The sequence below is a fragment of the Elephas maximus genome, chromosome 15, assembly GCF_024166365.1.
Source record: "Elephas maximus indicus isolate mEleMax1 chromosome 15, mEleMax1 primary haplotype, whole genome shotgun sequence".
NCBI classification, from domain to species: Eukaryota; Metazoa; Chordata; class Mammalia; order Proboscidea; family Elephantidae; genus Elephas; species Elephas maximus.
Genome location: NC_064833.1, coordinates 87,903,617 through 87,922,536, shown reverse-complemented (window position 1 = coordinate 87,922,536; position 18,920 = coordinate 87,903,617). Strand labels below are relative to the sequence as shown.

General features: G+C 41.1%; 1 protein-coding gene across 6 annotated transcripts in view; it reads right to left on the bottom strand.

The window, feature by feature from the left end:
• The window catches only part of SPIDR (scaffold protein involved in DNA repair), a 780,587-nt gene that overhangs the window by 301,023 nt on the left and 460,644 nt on the right, over positions 1-18,920 (bottom strand). The window lies entirely within an intron of this gene.

The following is an 18,920-nucleotide window of genomic DNA, read 5'->3' as shown; positions in this document are numbered from 1 at the left end:
CTTCTCCTCCTCGAACTTGATCAGTTACCTATCTTCCAGGCCAGTGAGAGTGGAAGACAGACCCCATTCCCTCTGACAACACGACTTGCCCAAGTGCTGCCTTGCTCTGGCCTCTGATGTCATGTTGTGTGCTACAAGTACAGCTGCTGAGCAGAGGGTGCTTGACAGTGTCACTGCTCACCCTAATGACAGGCCACAACATGCTCTGACACTCCTGAACAGGCCCCAAAGGAAGGTGAAATACATGTCCTCCATCAGGTAACAGAATAAACTCAGAAGTCAGTATGCCATTACACTTTCAACTGTTCACCTTTGAAGTTTAGTAGTAACCAACTTGAAACATAAACTTCTGACAATAATCAACTGCTTCGTCTATCCACGCCTGGAAAGCTCCCCGGGTGTCTGGCGCTGTGCTAACTCCTCTGGGGAACAACCAGGACAAACACCAAGTGGAGAAACATTATAAAGTTAATATGCTTCATAAGCTTCCCTTCATAATTCAGACACCCTATCTTATATAGAATTTCAAGTCTTTTTACACTTTAGACATATCTATTTTACACTTATTCCCTTAATAAGGTGAATGATTATCTACTTAGTAAACTAAAATGTTCTCATTTATTAATATAAAGGGAAAGACAAAATAATTTGTTTTAATCAATGATGGAGTCATTCCTTCTCTCCACATGATGGTCTTCAAAGGAAATGTATAGTAATCAATTGCACAAATATTTGTACTTATTATTTTTTTTTTACAAGTTTATTATTGATAATAGCTACCAGCTGAATTCTTGGCAGCAGTGGTACGGGAGGGATCTGAAGGGAAAAAAGCTGGGGAAAAAAATTTTTTTTTTTTTTTTTAAATTTATCCTTAATATATGTTAAAGTGGAAATCCTGGTGGCGTAGTGGTTAAGTGCTACGGCTGCTGACCAAGAGGTCGGCAGTTCGAATCCGCCAGGTGTTCCTTGGAAACTCTATGGGGCAGTTCTGCTCTGTCCTATAGGGTCGCTATGAGTCTGAATCAACTCGACAGCAGTGGGTTTTTGGCTTTTATATGTTAAAGTTGTAAACTATTGCTTTGATGAGCTGTAAATACAGTGGTAAGGAAAATCTAAGTTACCTTTACCAAAATGAACCAAATAGGCTATCGACATTAGATTCTAAATACTCTGTAGCAGCTTCTCAGGAAAACACAATAATACTCAAATGTTTTAATTGTCTCCTTTCACCTCTTTGGTGAAGAAGGGATTCTTGTCCTAGAGTTATGAGGGTGGCTGAACACAGGACACTGCAGAGCAGTTTATTAGTTACATATACTCACAGCCTGTGGGACGAAGACACCATACACTATGCAGGGCCATATGAGGGTTGCACTTAGGAAAGCAGAGTGAACCCAAAGGGGCTGTGGAAAGCAGGCATTGTATTACCAAGAGGATGGGGTGCTCCCTGGTTCCTGCAGGAAGATGTGATTGGATTGACTGAATAATTTTGTGAGCTGGCAAGGGTTATTTGGCTAGGAAAACTTATCCATAGGAGCAGAGTGGGGAAGGGAACTTGTGGTTAGATCATTTGAGGTCCTTTGAGTTTTACCAGATGTCAAGGTAGTAAAAAAAAAAAAATGTTAAACCTTAATTTTAGGTCTTACACCACCCAAGTATCTTATACTATTTCAAAACAATTTTATAGTATTTCCATTCAATTCAATCCTTCTATAGTATACTTACTGAACACACTTTGTTCTTTTTTTTCAAGATCGTATTAGTTATTCTGGGATCCTTGAGTTTACCTATAAATTTTAGGATCAGCTTGTCAACTTCTGCAAAGAAACCAGCTAGGTTTCTGATGGGAATCACATTAAGTCTATAGATCAATTTGAGGAGTATTGCCATGTTAACAATATTAAGTCCTCTGATCTATGAACATGGGATGCCTTTCCATTTATTTAGGTCTTCCTTTAATTTCTTTCAACAAATGTCTTGAGTCTACGAGTCTTACACTTCTTTTGTTAAATTTATTCCTAATCATTTTATTCTTTTGGATGCTATTATAAAGGGGACTGTTTCCTTAAATTTATTTTCAGATTGCTCATTGCTAGTGTATAGAAATATAACTGATGTTTGTATACAGATCTTGTTTCCTGCAACTTTGTTGATTAGTTTTAATAGGTTTTTTAGTGGATTCCTTAGGATTTTGTATATACAAGATCATGTCATCCTTGAATAGAGATCATTTTACTTCTTCCTTCCAAGCTGGATGTCATGTATTTCTTTCTCTCTCCTAGTTGCCCTGTATAGAACCTCCAGTACAATGTCCAATATAACTGTCTTGTTTCTGATTTTAGGGGACAAACATCCAGTCTTTCATCATTAAGTATAACGTTAATCCGTTGCTATCAAGTTGATTCCAACTTATAGTAACCCTGTATGAGAGAGCAGAACTACCCCAGAGTTTCCAAGGAGTGTCTGGTAGATTTGAACTGCCAACCTTTTGGTTAGCAGCTGTAGCACTTAACCACTATGCCATCAGGGTTTCCAGTATAACATTAGCTATGGGCTTTTCATAGATGCCCTTTATCAGGTTACAAAAGTTCCCTTCTGCTCCTTGATGGTAGTTTTTTGTTTTTTAAATCATGCAAGGGCATTGGGTTTTATCAAATGCTTTTTCTGCTCCTATTTAGATGATCATGTGAATCATTGTCTCTATACAGAAATATACATATTCCCTGGTAGAAACTGATTACATAAGAAACAAATGCAAACTCAAATTGAAGTAAAGATCATTTTCAGCCCAAGGGACTAAGGAAATATTAGATTTAGAATTTTAAAGTAGTATGAATATTGTTATTATTAGTATTAATAGTATAATAACAAAAAACCCCCACAACAATAGCTAATATTTATTGAGCACTTACTCTGTGCCAAGCACTGCTCTAAGCACTTTTCATTATCATAGCAACCCTATGAGGCCATGTACATTTTAAAAATGAGGAAATGGAGGCAGAGTATTTTGCCTAAAGGCAGACAGTAAATGGAGGATCTAGGACAAAAACAAAGCACTTTAACATCACATTCATGCTCATAATCATTACATACAGGTACGTCAATAGAGGTAGAAAATCTCTTACAAATCATCAAGTCCAGGCTATTCGTTTTACGAATAAGAAAACCAAAGTCCAAGGAAGTTAGTGAACTGTTGAAAGGTCACACAGGAAGTCTACTAATGGCAAAGCAATAAACATAACAGTCTAATTTTAAGGAGCCCTGGTGGCACAGTAGTTAAAGCGCTTGGCTGCCCCCTGGAAGGCTGGCAGTCCGAACCCACCAGCTGCTCCATGGGAAAAAGATGTGGCAGTCAGCTTCTGTAAAGATTACAGGCGTGGAAACCCTATGGGGCAGTTCTACTACATTGCTGTGAGTCAAAATCAACTTGACGGCAACGGGTTTGGGTTTGTGGTCTAATTTCCAGCTCAGTGTCCCTTTCTACTATACATCTTTGCTTCCTGAGCATTTGGGCATTTAGAATGGGAGTGAAAGTGTTTTTCTAGGCAGAGGAATCTTTGTAAGCAATAGCACAGAGAAGTTGCATTCTTTAGAAATATTGCCTATCCTCTAAACCCAGCTTAAAACCCATTTTCTACAGGAAGCCAGCCCACACGAGTCAAGTACAACAAGAAATAATATAGTCCTCCCCCTCCTGGTGCACACTGGTTTATACTACAATTATTTACGTCTTTGTATGTATAAAATCTTCTAAAGGGAGTAGAAATTGTTTCCTATTTATCTGCTCCACATGCCTTAAGAAGATGACATATATAACTGGGTCTTAACAAATATTTGCTGAGTGAATGATAAATGAAACCATTCTTCCCAGAATCATAAGATTAATTCCACTGAAAATACCACTTCCATCATGGCCACTTCTATGGCTCCCAGTATAGAGAACTAATAAAGTCTAAAGTCCTTACTAGGATATTTGAGGCCTTCTGATCTCCACAACTGGCTTGTGTGGTCTTTAGGGCTGAAACTTTAGTTTGTATACTTCTTGAACTCTATGGAGCTGTTCTACTTTGTAACACATGGCATTGACATGAGTCAGGGGCCCAACTCAATAGCAGGTAAGAACAGCAACAACAATAGTACATCACATCACGTCTTTCATGTGGCAGATACGCAATGACTATTGACAGGGGTTTAAGCTACATCAAGCATGATTTAAGATAGATCTAAAAAGCCAGGAGAACGACCTGAAATATGCAGCAGTGTTTCCAGGGAGAGTTATGAAATCTCTTTCCCAGGAGATCTTCAAAGATAAAAATGATATTTCTCTGTCACTGGTGACTTAGTGTCGCCCCTGTCTAGAGGCAAGACAAGTCTCTTCTAGTCCCATGATTCTATAATAACCCACTTATAATTGTTTATTAGCTGATGGGGGGGGGGCGGTTAATAAGTAGATTGCACTTGAGGCTGAATATAGAAACTCAGGGAAGCTAGTAATTTATGACCAGGGGGATAAAAAAAGTTTCAAGTTTAAAAAAGAAAAAACAACAGATTTTTGTACATGCTTATATAAGTTTCATGCAAATAGAAACAAGAATTTCCTCCTTGATGTCTTATTCTCTCTCTCTTCATAAAATCCTTAATAATAAAATCTTGTTAATAAAATAAAGGTGAAACATTATGGAACTGGATTAATAATTTATGGGGCAGCAACATGAAGGAGTATTATATAAGTATTGAAGCAATATATAAAGACCATAGAATCATACAAAGCCCTGGCTGCACAGCAATTAAGAGCTCAGATGCTAACCAAAAGGTCAGCAGTTTGAATCCACCAGCCACTCCTTGGAAACCCTATGGGGCAGTCCTACCCTGTCCTATAGGGTCTCTATGAATTGGAACTGACTCGATGGCAACTGGCATCGTTTTGTCTTTTTTTTATAGAATCACATGTAAGATGTTTAACAAAATATTAAGAAAAAAAAGCATAATGTAAAATGGTATAATAATTTAATTACAACGCTAAAAAATTAGGATACTAATGAGTAAGGAGTAGAAGAAAATATGAAAAAAATCGAAACAGTTACATTATACTGACGGGACAATTAGGTATCCTTTGTTTTGAAAAGTTTTCTTTATTGTGGTCATAAAATGAATTTTTCAACATTAAACTTACTATACATGAAACTGAACAGAAAATTCTTTATGATGATATTTAATGTATTAAAAATGTTTCTAAAAGCATAGAATTACACAGCTAATATCTTTATTTTCTCTTAAAGAACCTGACAGTATTTCCTTAGATATACTTTAGGAAGTTAGTGTAAATATTACTCTGTGATCTAACATAATGATGCTCCTTTTTATTGCCCAAAGTACACAGATCACCCAAACAGTAAATTAGCCTTAGCCATTCAATTTCTTTTACACAAAGGAAATAAACTTATGAAGGAAAGAAAAAAGAAAAAAGAGTGGTACCCAATTTTGTTTAATATTCCTAATACTGAGAAGAAGCTGAAAAAAAAAAGAGGAGTTAGTAGTTCTAGTTAAGCAAGGAAATATTTTCAGTAAGTTTATCTGAAAAATGATAACATACTTACATGATATATGTATTAATGTTTTTAAAAATAATCTCTGTATTAACAAAGAATACATGTATATACAGTGAATTATGAAAATATAATTAGCTACTAAATTCTATAAAAAGTAAATATTTGAATTTAATTTCCTAAAAAGACTAAATAGTGAATAAGTATGATTAATTTGGCTAGATTAAGTTCTTTTCCATACTTTGAAGATTTTACTACAATGAATGATATTTAACCTCAGACTGAGCAAGAAAGTAATTAGGGAGCCAAAAAAATAGTCAGACCTCATGCTTATTTCAAATAAGAATAACTAAAAAAGTATTCAGAGATAGTAATCCCACAAAGATGGCTTTCTCCTATTCAAAAACTTCTGGAAACTTGCCCAGTCTCTTAAAGAATTAGAAACGAATTAGACCAGTTTACAGATGATGAGCTTCTCTATGGTAAGAGTGTTCTTACAAACGCACTTGCATGCTAGACAAATACGTAGGCCTTTGCAGATTCCAAATCTTATTTTTCTAATACTACTACCACCTAGAGAGGCTTATCCTAAAGCAAGTGACAGTCACAATTACTGCGGACAGATAGAAGTACAAGATCACAGGCTAACTCAAGGTAGAATGAAATGTAGTGTGGTCCAGTAGAGAGAATAAAGGATTTAGAATCAAACTTGGGTTCCAAGAAGGCCTGTGGGAGGCCTCCTTCCCTGAGATTTTCAGAGAATTTAATGTAAAAATATGTGTAAAAGAATAAAACACGTAGTTGTCTTTGATGAGTGTTGGTTTATTTCTTAGCTTTGCTGGTAAAGAAGAAGTAACAGTAAAGTACTGATTCTAATTAGCCAAAAGATTTTTACCTGCATGGTTTCTGCCAGGTAGTCTGAGCTTATTCTTGTTGACTGTCCTTTGTAGGTGACTTTTCATTTATCCCTAGCTGCTCTTAAAATTCTCTCTTTATCTTTTGGTTTTTGATTATAATACGTCCTGGTGACTTTCTTTTAAAATCTACCTCATGTGGAGTTTGATGAGCATCTTGGATTGATATCTTCTCATCTTTCATGATATCAGGGAAGTTTTCTGCCAGCAAATCTTCAACAATTCTGTTTTCTGTTATACTTTCCTGTTCTGGTACTCCAATCACTCGTAGGTTATTTCTCTTGATAAAATCCCACATGATTCTTAAGGTTTCTTCACTTTTTAAAACTCTTTTACGTAATTTTTCTTCAAATATACTGGTGCCAAGTGCTTTATCTTCAAGGTCACCAATTCTGCCTTCCACTTGCTCAATTCTGCTCATCTGACTTTCTACTGAGTTGTCTAATTGCGTAATTTTGTTGTTAATCTTCTGAATTTCTGATTGCTGTCTCTCTATGGATTCTTGCAGCTTATTAAATTTTTCATTATGTTCTTGAATAACCTTTTTAATTTCTTCAACTACTTTAGCTGTGTGTTCCTTTGCTTGTTTTGCGTATTGCCTGATCTCCTTCCTAATCTCGTTCCTGATGTCTTGAAGAGTTCTGTATATTAATCTTGTGAATTCTGCATCTGGTAATTCCAGGAATGCACCTTCATCCAGAAGATCCTTTGATTCTTTGTTTTGAGAGTTTGTTGATGTGATCACGGTCTGTTTCTTTATGTGGTTTGAAATTGACTGTTGTCTCTGAGCCATCTATAAGTTATTATATTAGTTTATTTTATGTTTGCTTACTGTATCCTAGTTTCTTGCTTTGTTTGACTTGTTTGACTTGATATGTCCAAATGGGTTGCTTAAGTCAGCTAGCTTGATTATTTTTGCCTTTGGAGCTCTGATGTCCTGTCACCAGATGGCTAGAGCTGTTATCAGATGTATGAGCTTATGAGTCCAATCACTTTTCTTGCGTGGATTCAGCTCAGGTGTCTAGGTAGCTGGTCATCAAGTGTGTGGTACAGGCTCTGTCCTACAGTCTTAGGGCAGAAGGGGTGTTTGGTGTAGGTACTGGTATCTGATTGCAGCAGGGGTCACGCTCTGAACACACTAGGAACCATCCCCCGAGTATCTCTGAGGAAAGCGCGTCCTTGTTCCCTAGAGCGTATAGGTGGGTGGGTTGTGTAGACAGACCATGGGCACCCAATGCTTTTGGCTGTAAGGACTGGGAGGTACCAGTTATCCTTGGACCCCTGTCGTGGGTGGCTGGGTGACCTGAGTGGAGCCACCAGTCCTTCTGTCCCTGATGTGGGTAGGCAAGGGCCCTGTTTAATAGGCAAAGCGGTGTCAAATATCAAACACCCACCACTCCACTGCACAGCTTAAACAGTTGCAGTCTGCCATCAAGGACCTCTTCTCCTGAAATAGGCCCACACAAGTCCATGCAGGGGAAAAGGTATTCAAAATCCATGGGCCGTTTATGCCTGGACAGGAGCTGCTTCTGTCCTGAGCTCCCCAAGTTAGTGGAGATGGAAAATTATCATTTCCCCCTGTTGTGAATTTATTCCTTCTCCAAGTCTGGGAGCATGGCTCAGGGTGCTCAAATGGGCCTATCTCAGGCCCAGGGAAATCAACAGCCACTGAAGCTGGCTTGGGGGCAGGGGGCATGGTAAAATATATGCAAATACTTAGCTTTTGCCAACAGCGCTGTTCTTCTCTGGGTCTGGAGGTGTGAGTAGGCTGTGTGGCTGGCTGCTTCTCCTTGAGGAAACTTCAGCCGAATGCTACTACCAGGCTACTGCAGCCGCTCCTGGGAATGGTGCCTGAGGGGTCTCAGGAATTCAGGTCTGGTAACTCCTCTCTGCTTTTGAAGTGGCTCTCCCTCCCCCTGCCGCTCAGTCCGTTTTCTAACTTTGCCTTTGATGTTCAGGGCTCCTAGCTTGTCATAAATGTAATCGTTTCACTTGATTTTTTGGGTCTTTGTTGTAAGAGGGACAGACGGAAGCATCTGGCTATTCTGCCATCTGGGCCCCGCCTCTAGCCCAATGATTTTTAAATACCAAGAAGCACACTTGCCAAAAAGAAGTGTCATAAATCAAATGGGAGTTAAGAAATTCTTTCTAGCCTGCAGTTAGAAATGTTCCCATCCAGTTGGGCACAGACTAGACCTGAAGTGCATTCGGGCTGGACAGGTAAGAGTGAGGTTGGAGGTATCAGACTTGGAAAGGGTGGAAGGTGAGACTATGACAAATGAGTATGAGTAAAATGTTATATTATGAAAATATATAATTTTCATATGATTTCCCCCATGTCCTATAACTGGTTGCTAAAAATAGGTGTGAGCTGTAACAATGAAAAACAGCTTTTAAAAATTAAAAAACTCATCTTAAGACTTTTTTTTTCTTTTTTGGTGCCTGGCTACCAGCAATGACCGTCCCGACGGGGAATACAACAGAGTCCGTGATGGAGCGGGAGAAAAGTGGGGTGCAGAACTGAAATTCTAGTAAAAAGACCAGACTTGATAGTCTGATTGAGACTGGAGGGACCCCAGAAGACATGGTCCCTGGATTCTCTGTTAGCCCAGAACTAAAACCATTCCCAAAACCAACTCTTCAAAGATTAGACTGGGCTATAAGACATAAAATGATACTGGTGAAGAGTGTGGTTCTTGGCTCAAGTAAATACATGAGACTATATGGGCAGCTCCTATCTGGAAGCAAGGCGAGACAGCAGAAGGGGACAGGAGCTGGTTGAATGGACACGGGAAATACAAGGTGGAGAGGAGCAGTGTGCTATCACATTACAGGGAGAGCAACTAAGGTCATAAAACAATGTGTGTATAAGTTTCTGTATGAGAAACTGACTTGAATTATAAACTTTCACTTAAAGCACGCACACACACAGAAATATCCAGCTCACCAGGCAAGAGTAACCACGTGATGGGCACAAGCTCTGTAATTAGTGACAGTACAGCTCTTAGAAAAATACACAGATGATATAGTTCAAGGCCGAGATCAACATACGCGACCAGGTTGCACTCTGCATACAAATTTGCAGAACGTACACTGTTTAAGGAGAGTGTAATATACTGGATTTCACCAATCCCTTTGACAATCGACCACCTGCCAGGGCACAAGAGAAACTCCTTGAAGGGTTTTCAAACTGTGGGCACAGATTTTACATATAGAATCATTGAGTGCAATCAGCATATATTGTAACTGCTTTGCCTGATGGGGCACATTGTTTTGCTATTGCTTTTTATTCATTTGTAGCCTACTTTATAAGAAATGATGTACTCTTCTTTTTTTCTTAGTTTTAAACTTGGTTCATATAAAGTAGAATTAACTGAAGTACTAAAACTTTAAGCAACTCAGCTGTTTATTATCCTCCCAAAGTATTATTATTTCTTTAAATTTTCAAAGAACATCTTTTGTTTTCAGTGTTACTTTTAGAACATTGACTAGTTTCATTACAAATTACAACTTCAATGGTGGTATTTACATTTAAGAACTTATATCCTGATAAATCATAATTCAAAAATAATGGGTAGCTAAAATTATGAGTATTCAGACACATATATTGTTGAGTCGTAAAAAAGAATGAAGTACAGATGCATGCTACAATATGGATGAACCTCAAAAACATTATGCTAAGTGAAAAAAGGTCACACATTGTATGATTCCATTTATATGAGATGTCCAGATGGCACAGTGGTTAAGCACTTGGCTGCAGACCATAAAGATTATAGCCCTGAAAACCCTGTGGGGCAGTTCTAGCTAGTCTGTCCTATAGGGTTGCTATGAGTCAGAATAGGTAAATCCACAGAGAGCATGTGCCAGGGCCTGGGGGAAGGGATGAATGGAGAATGACTCCTTAACGGGTACGGGGTGTCCCTCTGGAGGATACAAATGTTTTGGAACTAGACAGAGGCAGTGGCTGCACAACATTGTGAGTGTACCAAATACTGCTGAATTTTACCCTAAAACAGTCACTTTTATGTTACGTGAATTTCACCTCAACAAAAAAATTGCGTAGGGAAAAAAGAAGACTTCCTTTTCCTTTAAAAAAAAATATATACCTTTACAACTGGGGAAAAAAAGGTCCATTTTATCCCAAGATTAAAAGGTGGCATTTACAACGTCAGGTCGTTTGTGGACCGCAAGTCATTTTTAGCAATTCTGTCGTCAAAGGCGCAGTCACCTCAAGTGACAACATTTGTTGGCATCCTCTTTGCTGACTCTGTACTTTGTAGGTTTGGCCTCAGTCAGTTACCCTTCCTGTCTGAATAGGGGGTGAGGGTAAGAGCGCAGAGAAATCCTTTGCCTAGGGATTCCAGATCATTTCAATTGTTCTCATTTTACGTTTAAGGAAACTTAGAGCATCAGATGTGAAACAGAACTCACACCTGACCACCACCATCTGTCACATGGGTATTACTGATGATATTGAAGGGTATTTAAAACTGGGCATCCTTTTAAATCAATGGAATACTATGACATCAATAAGATAGTAAAAAAAAAATACCACACAGAAGAATGGGGAAAATATGCCAAATGGAATAAGGACGATAGAAACTTATAATTGGGGCTACAGGTGTAATACCTTAGTTACATCTGGACAAGGGCTGAAGGAGGAAAAGAAAAATAGTAGATCTTTAGGGTAGTGAGCCAGTATGTATTTGTATAATTAACGCCCAATAAATACATGGAGAATAATAAAAAGAAATACCCAGGTTAAAATTTTGAAAAAGATACTGGCATTGAGTTTTGTCCTGAGTTTAAACATTCAGGTGTGGTAACACCACCTCCACCATGCTGGGCTGTTTCTGGGTATTGCTGGCCTGTAGGAGGAGGGGTTGCTCATGACCACACTGATCACAGACACAGCTGCTGACAATCACCCCTAGGGCAAAAGGGACCTTCAGAGGAGTGGCCAAAGTCACCTTTTGGCAAAAAACACCTGACAATGCCTTTTGGAAAACAGCTAAGATTATTTCAATGTAACCTTTTTACAGTTATGCATGGGAGGGAGAAGATGTGGCTACATCTCAGTAGCTGATAGGCTTCTTCTACAGACTTGGTGCACTCAGAGTCCACATTCTGCAAACCATTCGAACGTTAATCATTCATAAAACCAGTTGCCTTGAGTTGATTCTGACTCATGGCGACCTCATGTGTGTCACAGAACAGAGCTCCATAGCATTTTCCATGGGTGATTTTTCAGAACTAGGTTGCCGGAACTGGTAGCGGCGGGATCCAGTCCTGGCAACCTAGTCCTGAATCTCCAGTCCCTGGAGAAGGACATCATGCTTGGCAAAGTACAGGGTCAGCGGAAAAGAGGAAGACCCGCAACGAGGTGGACTGACACAGCACCTGCAACAATGAGCTCAAGCATAACAACGACTGTAAGCATGGCACAGGACCGGGCAGTGTTTTGTTCTGTTGTGAATAGGGTTGCTATGAGTCGGAACTGACTCGACGGCACCTAACAACAACAACAATAGGTTGCCAGGCTTTTCTTGTGAGGCCTCTCTGTATAGACTCAAACCTCCAACCTTTTGTTAACAGCCAAGCACATGAACCATTTACACCATCCAGATGCTATCATTTATAGCATCTCTGAAACAAGGCTTTCATGATTCCTATTACTACTTGCTAACTAGTCTCTAGTCTGCACATTTTTTTCTTAAATTCATTCTGCACTCCAGTCATTCATTTACCCATTTGTTCATTTAATTTCTCATTAAGCACTTATTCAACAAATACCATATACACAGAATTATGTTCAGGATATAATTACTTATACTCCCCTAAATTGCAAAAAGCATTTGAAGAAGTTATGGAATCCTACTATATAAAAATAATAAAATGTTATTATTATAGATTTAAACGTAACTGTCATACACACAGCACTCTGTGTATATTATATATAATAACTATGTACATGTGCTGGGAGAGAGAACTCAAGTGCATGCTCTTCCTAGTTAGGCACTGTATTATCTTAATTAAGATAAAAACCCACTAAAACCAAAAAACCAAACCCGGTGCCGTCAAGTTGATTCCAACTCATAGCGACCCTGCAGGACAGAGTAGAACTGCCCCATAGTTTCCAAGGAGCACCTGGCGGATTCCAACTGCCGACCCTTTGGTTAGCAGCCGTAGCACTTAACCACTATGCCACCAGGGTTTCCGAAAAACCCACTAGGTAGGAATTATTATTATTTCCCTTTTGCAAATAAGGAAATGATTACACAGAATAGCTAAGAACTTTGACCAACGTTACACAACTAATAAGCAGCAAATCTGGAATTAGAAGCCAGGCAGTTTATTTCAGATTCTATGCTTAAAGAGAAAAAGTTAAGAGGAATTGCTGCGAGAAAAAAATATAGGAAAGCTGCCGTGAGAGTTTGAAGGAAGAAAAAAATGAAGACTGACTTGTAAGAATGACTGGGCATTAACGAAATGCGTCCAGCGACGTGCCTGTGCTGGCACTGGGGGACTGTTCTTGCAGAGTGAGTGAGGGTGACAGGGTTGGAGTGCCAGGCAGCCTCTGTAACTTCTCTGAACACCAAATTCCTTATTGGTGAGGTTGTGAACTATGCCTACCTACCCTCCCTATCTCTAAGGCTGGTGATGAGACTCAGCATGTGCTGGCCTGGAAACATCTTACTAAAAAAAGCAATTTAGCCTTTTGGTCCTAGTTTCAAAGCCCCATACCGTCTGACCTTTACTGGGATTGGGTGGGGAGCCCCACCTGGTAAGGGACATTTAACCAGCTTGGCTGGGGAGTCCCACCCAGTAACCAGCCTTTTCCTAGATTGGCTGCCACCCTGACCTTAACTGGGATTGGCTGAGAGAGCCCCACCCTAGAGTTGACCTTTACATGGATTGGCTGCCCCTCCACCCCGTTGACCTTTACACACATTGCCTGGGGTGCTGTCTAGTGATTGAGGAAAACCCTAGAGCACAGAGGCTCAGATGAGGCTTCCTGATCAACCAGAACCTGGAGTGCATCCTTGGACATGGGGCCCTGTGCTACCATCCTCCCAGACCTAGTAAACTGCAACAGACATCCAATTATACCAGAAGAAGCAGAGACAATAAGCAGACCCAGAGAGCAGCAGCAGAGTGTACAGACTGAACCCCAGCCGACATGTGAGAGAACGGACCAATAGCTGAGCCTGCAAAGTGATGCTGAGTTTCCTGTTTGAAAGCTTCCTGATGAGGGATAATACACTGGGTTTTGGGAAGGGTAAGCAGGTCCACTTTGAGACATAAGGGGGTCTCCTTTTAGACAATAAACCCTGTGCTGAGACCCCTCTGAAACTTTCTCCTTTGCATACCTTCGTTTTTATTTATATACTTTGCTTATATCCTTCTCTACCACTTGTCTGTCAGTTTGTCATATGTGGTGGCTTGTATGTTGCTGTGATGCTGGAAGCTATGCCACTGGTGTTTCAAATACCAGCAGGGTCACCCGTGGTGGGTGGACAGACTTCAGCGGAGCTTCAAGACTAGATAGCCTAGGAAGAAGGCCCTGGTGATCTACTTCCAAAAAAATTAGCTAGTGAAAACCTTATGGATATCAGTGGAACACTGTCTGATACAGTGCCAGAAGATGAGGCCCTCAGGTTGGAAGGCACTCAAACTATGAATGGGGAAGAGCTGAAGAGGGAGCTGGCCTTAATGATGTAGATGGAGTCACTTTCAAGACCTTCATTTGCTGATGTGGCATGACTTAAAATGAGAAGCAGCTGCAAATATCCATTAATAATCAAAATGTGAAATGAAATAAGTATAAATGTAGGAAAATTGGAAGTTGTCAAAATGAAATAGAATGCTTGAAGATACATATCCAAGGCATTAAAAAACCCATTGCTGTAGAGTTGATTTTTACTTATAGTGACCCTATAGGACAGAGTAGAACTAACCCATAGAGTTTCCAAGGAGTGCCTTGGTTAGCAGCTGTAGCTCTTAACCACTACGCCACCAGGGTTTCCATCCTAGGCATTCGTGAGTTAAAATGCACAGGTATTGGTCATTTTAAATTGGACAATCACATGATCCCCTATGCCAGATGTGACGCATTGAACAGGAATGGTGTTGCATTTATTGTCAAAAAGAACATTTCAAGATCTACCCTGAAATACAACATTGTCAAGGATAGGGTAATATCCATACTCTTAGACAGAAGACCAGTTAATATGACTATTACTCAAATTTATGCAACAACCACTAATGCCAAAGATGAAGAAATTGAAGATTTTTTACAAACTTCTGCAGTCTGAAGATGATCAAACATGCAACTAAGATGCATTGATAATTACTGGTGACTGGAATGTAATAAAGTTGGAAACAAAGAAGGAACAGGAGTTGGAAAATATGGCCTTGGTGATAGAAATGAGGCAGGAGATGCATGATAGAATTTTACAAGATCAACGACCTATTCATTGGAAATACTTTTTGACAACATAAATGGTGATGACACACGTGGAGCTATACACAACTATACGTGCAGTCAGTGAAAAAGAGGAAGACCCTCAACGAGATGGACTGACACAGTGCCTGCAATAATGGGCTCAAACTTAGCAAAGATTTCGTGGATGGCACAGGACTGGGCAGTGTTTTGTTCTATTGTACATAGAGTCACTATGAAACAGAATAGACTCGACTGCACCTAACGACAACATATCCTTCTCAGTTATAGAAGTTGTTATTGCAGTTATGTTGTTTTCATGAATTCTGTGACTTTTCCAATGATTTATCAAACCCAACAGAAAAAGAGTGCCCTAGGTGGAATGGCTGGTATCAGAAATGTTGGAGTTCAGGGGTATATTAAATCTCCACCTCACTGGAACCAGTTTCGTGCTGATTCTTATGGTCAGGATTGCCCTTTCAGTTGGTGTCAAAGAAGGTTCCCTTATTTCAGCATGCGATAGCACTTTGGTGACCTCACCTAGCAGTGCAAGGTGAGGGCGATTGTGAACAATGTGGCATTCTGTGAACGTGTAGGCTTGGGGGGAGAGGGCCAGGGAACCCACAGAGAAGTCCAGGTGTGTGTGTGTGTGTGCACACGTGTGTGTATATGTGGGGGGTAGGTGGGTGAGGACGGAGTAGGGTATCTGAAAAGAAATTGGATGAGGGCAAAGGGAGAGTTTTCTTAAGAGTATAGGATGGTCAAAGGGTAGAGTGAGGACAATCAAGACCAGTGTCTCAAGCACTCCACGGAGCTTGGACTTTACGTGGCAAATGAGGAAACAAGGAAGTCTCAGTAAAAGCACAAAGTGAACAGACAGAAGATCCGTCCCTAGGAAGGTCCACAGTCTGCAGCATACACTTCGCTTGAGAGAGAAACAGTTAGTGTGGAGAGTACTGGGGTCAGTGGATGCAGTGGAAATATTACTGGCCCAGCAAAGCAGTCAGTTACTAGGGCCTTATTCAAGATTTCAGCAGGGTACGTGAAGGAGAGGGACAGTTTTAAACAGGATTATGACAGGAGAATCCATATAACTGGGCAACTACCTGGATTGGGTCAAAGAATGGGAGGGAACATGTATGTCACCAAAGTTTGTAGGCTGGATTACTGGAAAGATGATATAAGAAAAATATGCACTAATATGCCTCTTGATAAAGTCACTGACGACCTCAATATTGCCAGATTCAATGGAGATTTTTCAGCTCTTATCTCAATTGCCTTTCTCCTCAATAAGATATTGTTGACTATACCCTTCTTTCTGGGATTCATTCTCTTAACGCTGGCTCCCACGATATTAGTCTCTTATGGTTTTACCCTGCTCTCTCTAGCCCTTTCTTTTTAGCATCTTCCATGGAGTCTTCTCATATTGAGATCCTCCAGCATTCCATCTTTGGCCTCTTTCCTTCTCACCTGTAGATATGCTCCATTATATGACCTAGTCCCATGGTTTAAATTACGAGAATTGCAGAGACTCCTTACACCACAGGGGTACAAATCATGGTCTCTGGAGTCAGACTGCTTGGGATGAATCCTGGCTCTGTCACGATTGGCCATGAGCTCTTGGGCACAGTTCTTCACCTCTCTGTGCCTCAGTTTCCTGATCTGTACAGTATATTCAAATCGAATCAAACCAAACCCATTGTGATCAGGTCGATTCCAAACCATTGCAACCCTACAGGACAGGGTAGAGCTGTCCCATATGGTTTTCGAGGAGCGCCTGGTGGATGTGAACCGCCAGCCATTTGGTTAGTAGCCATAGTTCTTATCCACTATGCACCAGGGTTTCCAATAAAGTAATTATGGTAGGTAATGGTAGAGTAGATAATGACTTTTACCTCATAGGTCTGGTGAAATTTAAATGAATTGATAAATGCAAAGGACTCAGAATAGTGCCTGGCACACAGTAAAAACCAAGTACACTTACTTTTATTAGTGTTATCATAGCTCATTGAATTTAAGATAACATCATTTGTAAGATGCAGCCCAATTTCAGAGATGTTAAAACGTAAAAAAAAAAAGTCTCAAATTGAAAATGGAATTCTTGCTCCTAGATCTATCTTTTTCATTTAGTCCTCTCTCTGAAGGGCAAGGAATGAATAATCAGAGTTAACGGGGCATGTTCTCCTGGATATGAATAGGTGCACCTCACATGTGACATACTGAAAACTGAACTTACCATCTTTGGTAAAAGAACTCTCTTACCCTTCACTTAAGGAAAATTAAGTACGTGGCCATTTAAGTTGGAAATCTGGGACTCTGTTCCCCACATAAGACCGAAACTAACACATACAGATTAACCTTATCTTTTTTTTTTTTTCTTAGTTTACACATCTTATACCGAGCTTTTTTTTAAAGCTCTGATTAACCATTCCTTAGAGTTACTTATATAAGGCTGGGTCCAAAGCCTTGGGGATAAAATAAAAAATTCAAACACAAGCTATGCTCATAGTGTCATGAGGCAGAGAGATGTGCCAGTCATTATTATACCCTGAAATGAGCACTAAGAGTATCTCTACACTCTATACTTGGAAGTACAGTGTGGTGTTGTAGACAGTGCATGGGCTCTAATGTCTACCAGAGTGGTTTTAAATATTAATTGTATGCTTTTAGGCAACTTATTTAACCACCAGCTATACAGTGGGAAGAACGTTACCTTCCTCACTTATATGAACAGCTTAGTTAAAGTAAGATATCTAGTACACAATAAGCTTTCAATAAATAATAAGTTCTTCTCTCCAATATTCTTCAGATAAGGACTTAACTCTATAAAGTATAGCTTCAAGAAAGCTTCACGCACGATATAGTTGATCCGGAGGCGGGGCCAAGATGGCGGACTAGGTAGATGCTACCTCGGATCCATCTTGCAACAAAGACTCGGAAAAACAAGTGAATTGATCACATACATAACAATCTACGAACCCTGAACAACAAACACAGATTTAGAGTCGGAGAACGAACAAATACGGGGAAGCAGCGATTGTTTTCAGAGCATGGAGCCAGCGTACCAGTCAGGTAACCTTCAGCGCCCGATTTGGGGCAGAGCCCAGGGGAGGAGACGGCACAAACAAGGGGCCCAGCCCTAGCCCCCGAACTCACTCCGGGAGGGAGTCCAGCCGGTTCACACGGGCGGCGTGGCGACGCAGCCGGTGGGAGAAGTCCCTGGGAGGCAGTGACTGATCTTGGAGCGGGGAGAGCAGCGTCCCAGCCAGGGAAAAGTCCCACCGGAATATTGACTGGGCGCAGGCACGGCATAAGGACGGAGAGCTGCTCCACACCCCTGAACTAACCCCGGGAGGGGGCCCAGCTGGTTAGCGTGGGCGGCGTGGCGATGCAGCCGGTGGGAGAAGTCCCCGGGAGGCAGTGACTGGTCTTGGAGCGGGGAGAGCAGCGTCCCAGCCGGGGAACCACCCCGTCGGGACTCTGGCTGGGCGCAGGCACGGCATAAGGACAGAGAGCTGCTCCACCCCCCTGAACTAACCCCGGGAGGGAGCTCAGCCGGTTCACGCATGAGGTGTGGCGACGCAGACGGTGGGAGAAATCCCCGGGAGGCAGTGACTGGTCTTGAAGCGAGGACAGCAGCATCCCAGCCGGGACACGCGGTCACGGCACAAGCACGGAGAGCTGCTCCACTCACCTGAACTAACCCCGGGAGGGGGCCCAGCCATTTCGCATAGGCGGCACGGCGACACGGCTGGTGGGACGAGAAGTCCCTGGGAGGCCCCGACTGATTTTGGAGTCGAGAGTGCACCGTCCCAGCAGGGGAATCTTAACGTTGGGCGTGGGGCTGGCAGCGGAGGATCTGACCATGACTCCAGCGGGCCAGACTCCCCGGGGGCAATCTCTACACAGCCAGCACATATAGGCGACGCGCCCCGCAGGAATCTCACATATAATAGTCATTCCAAGCAAGACAAGCAACTCTGGCTATATTCTGAGGTGCTACTCTCCTATCTCTCT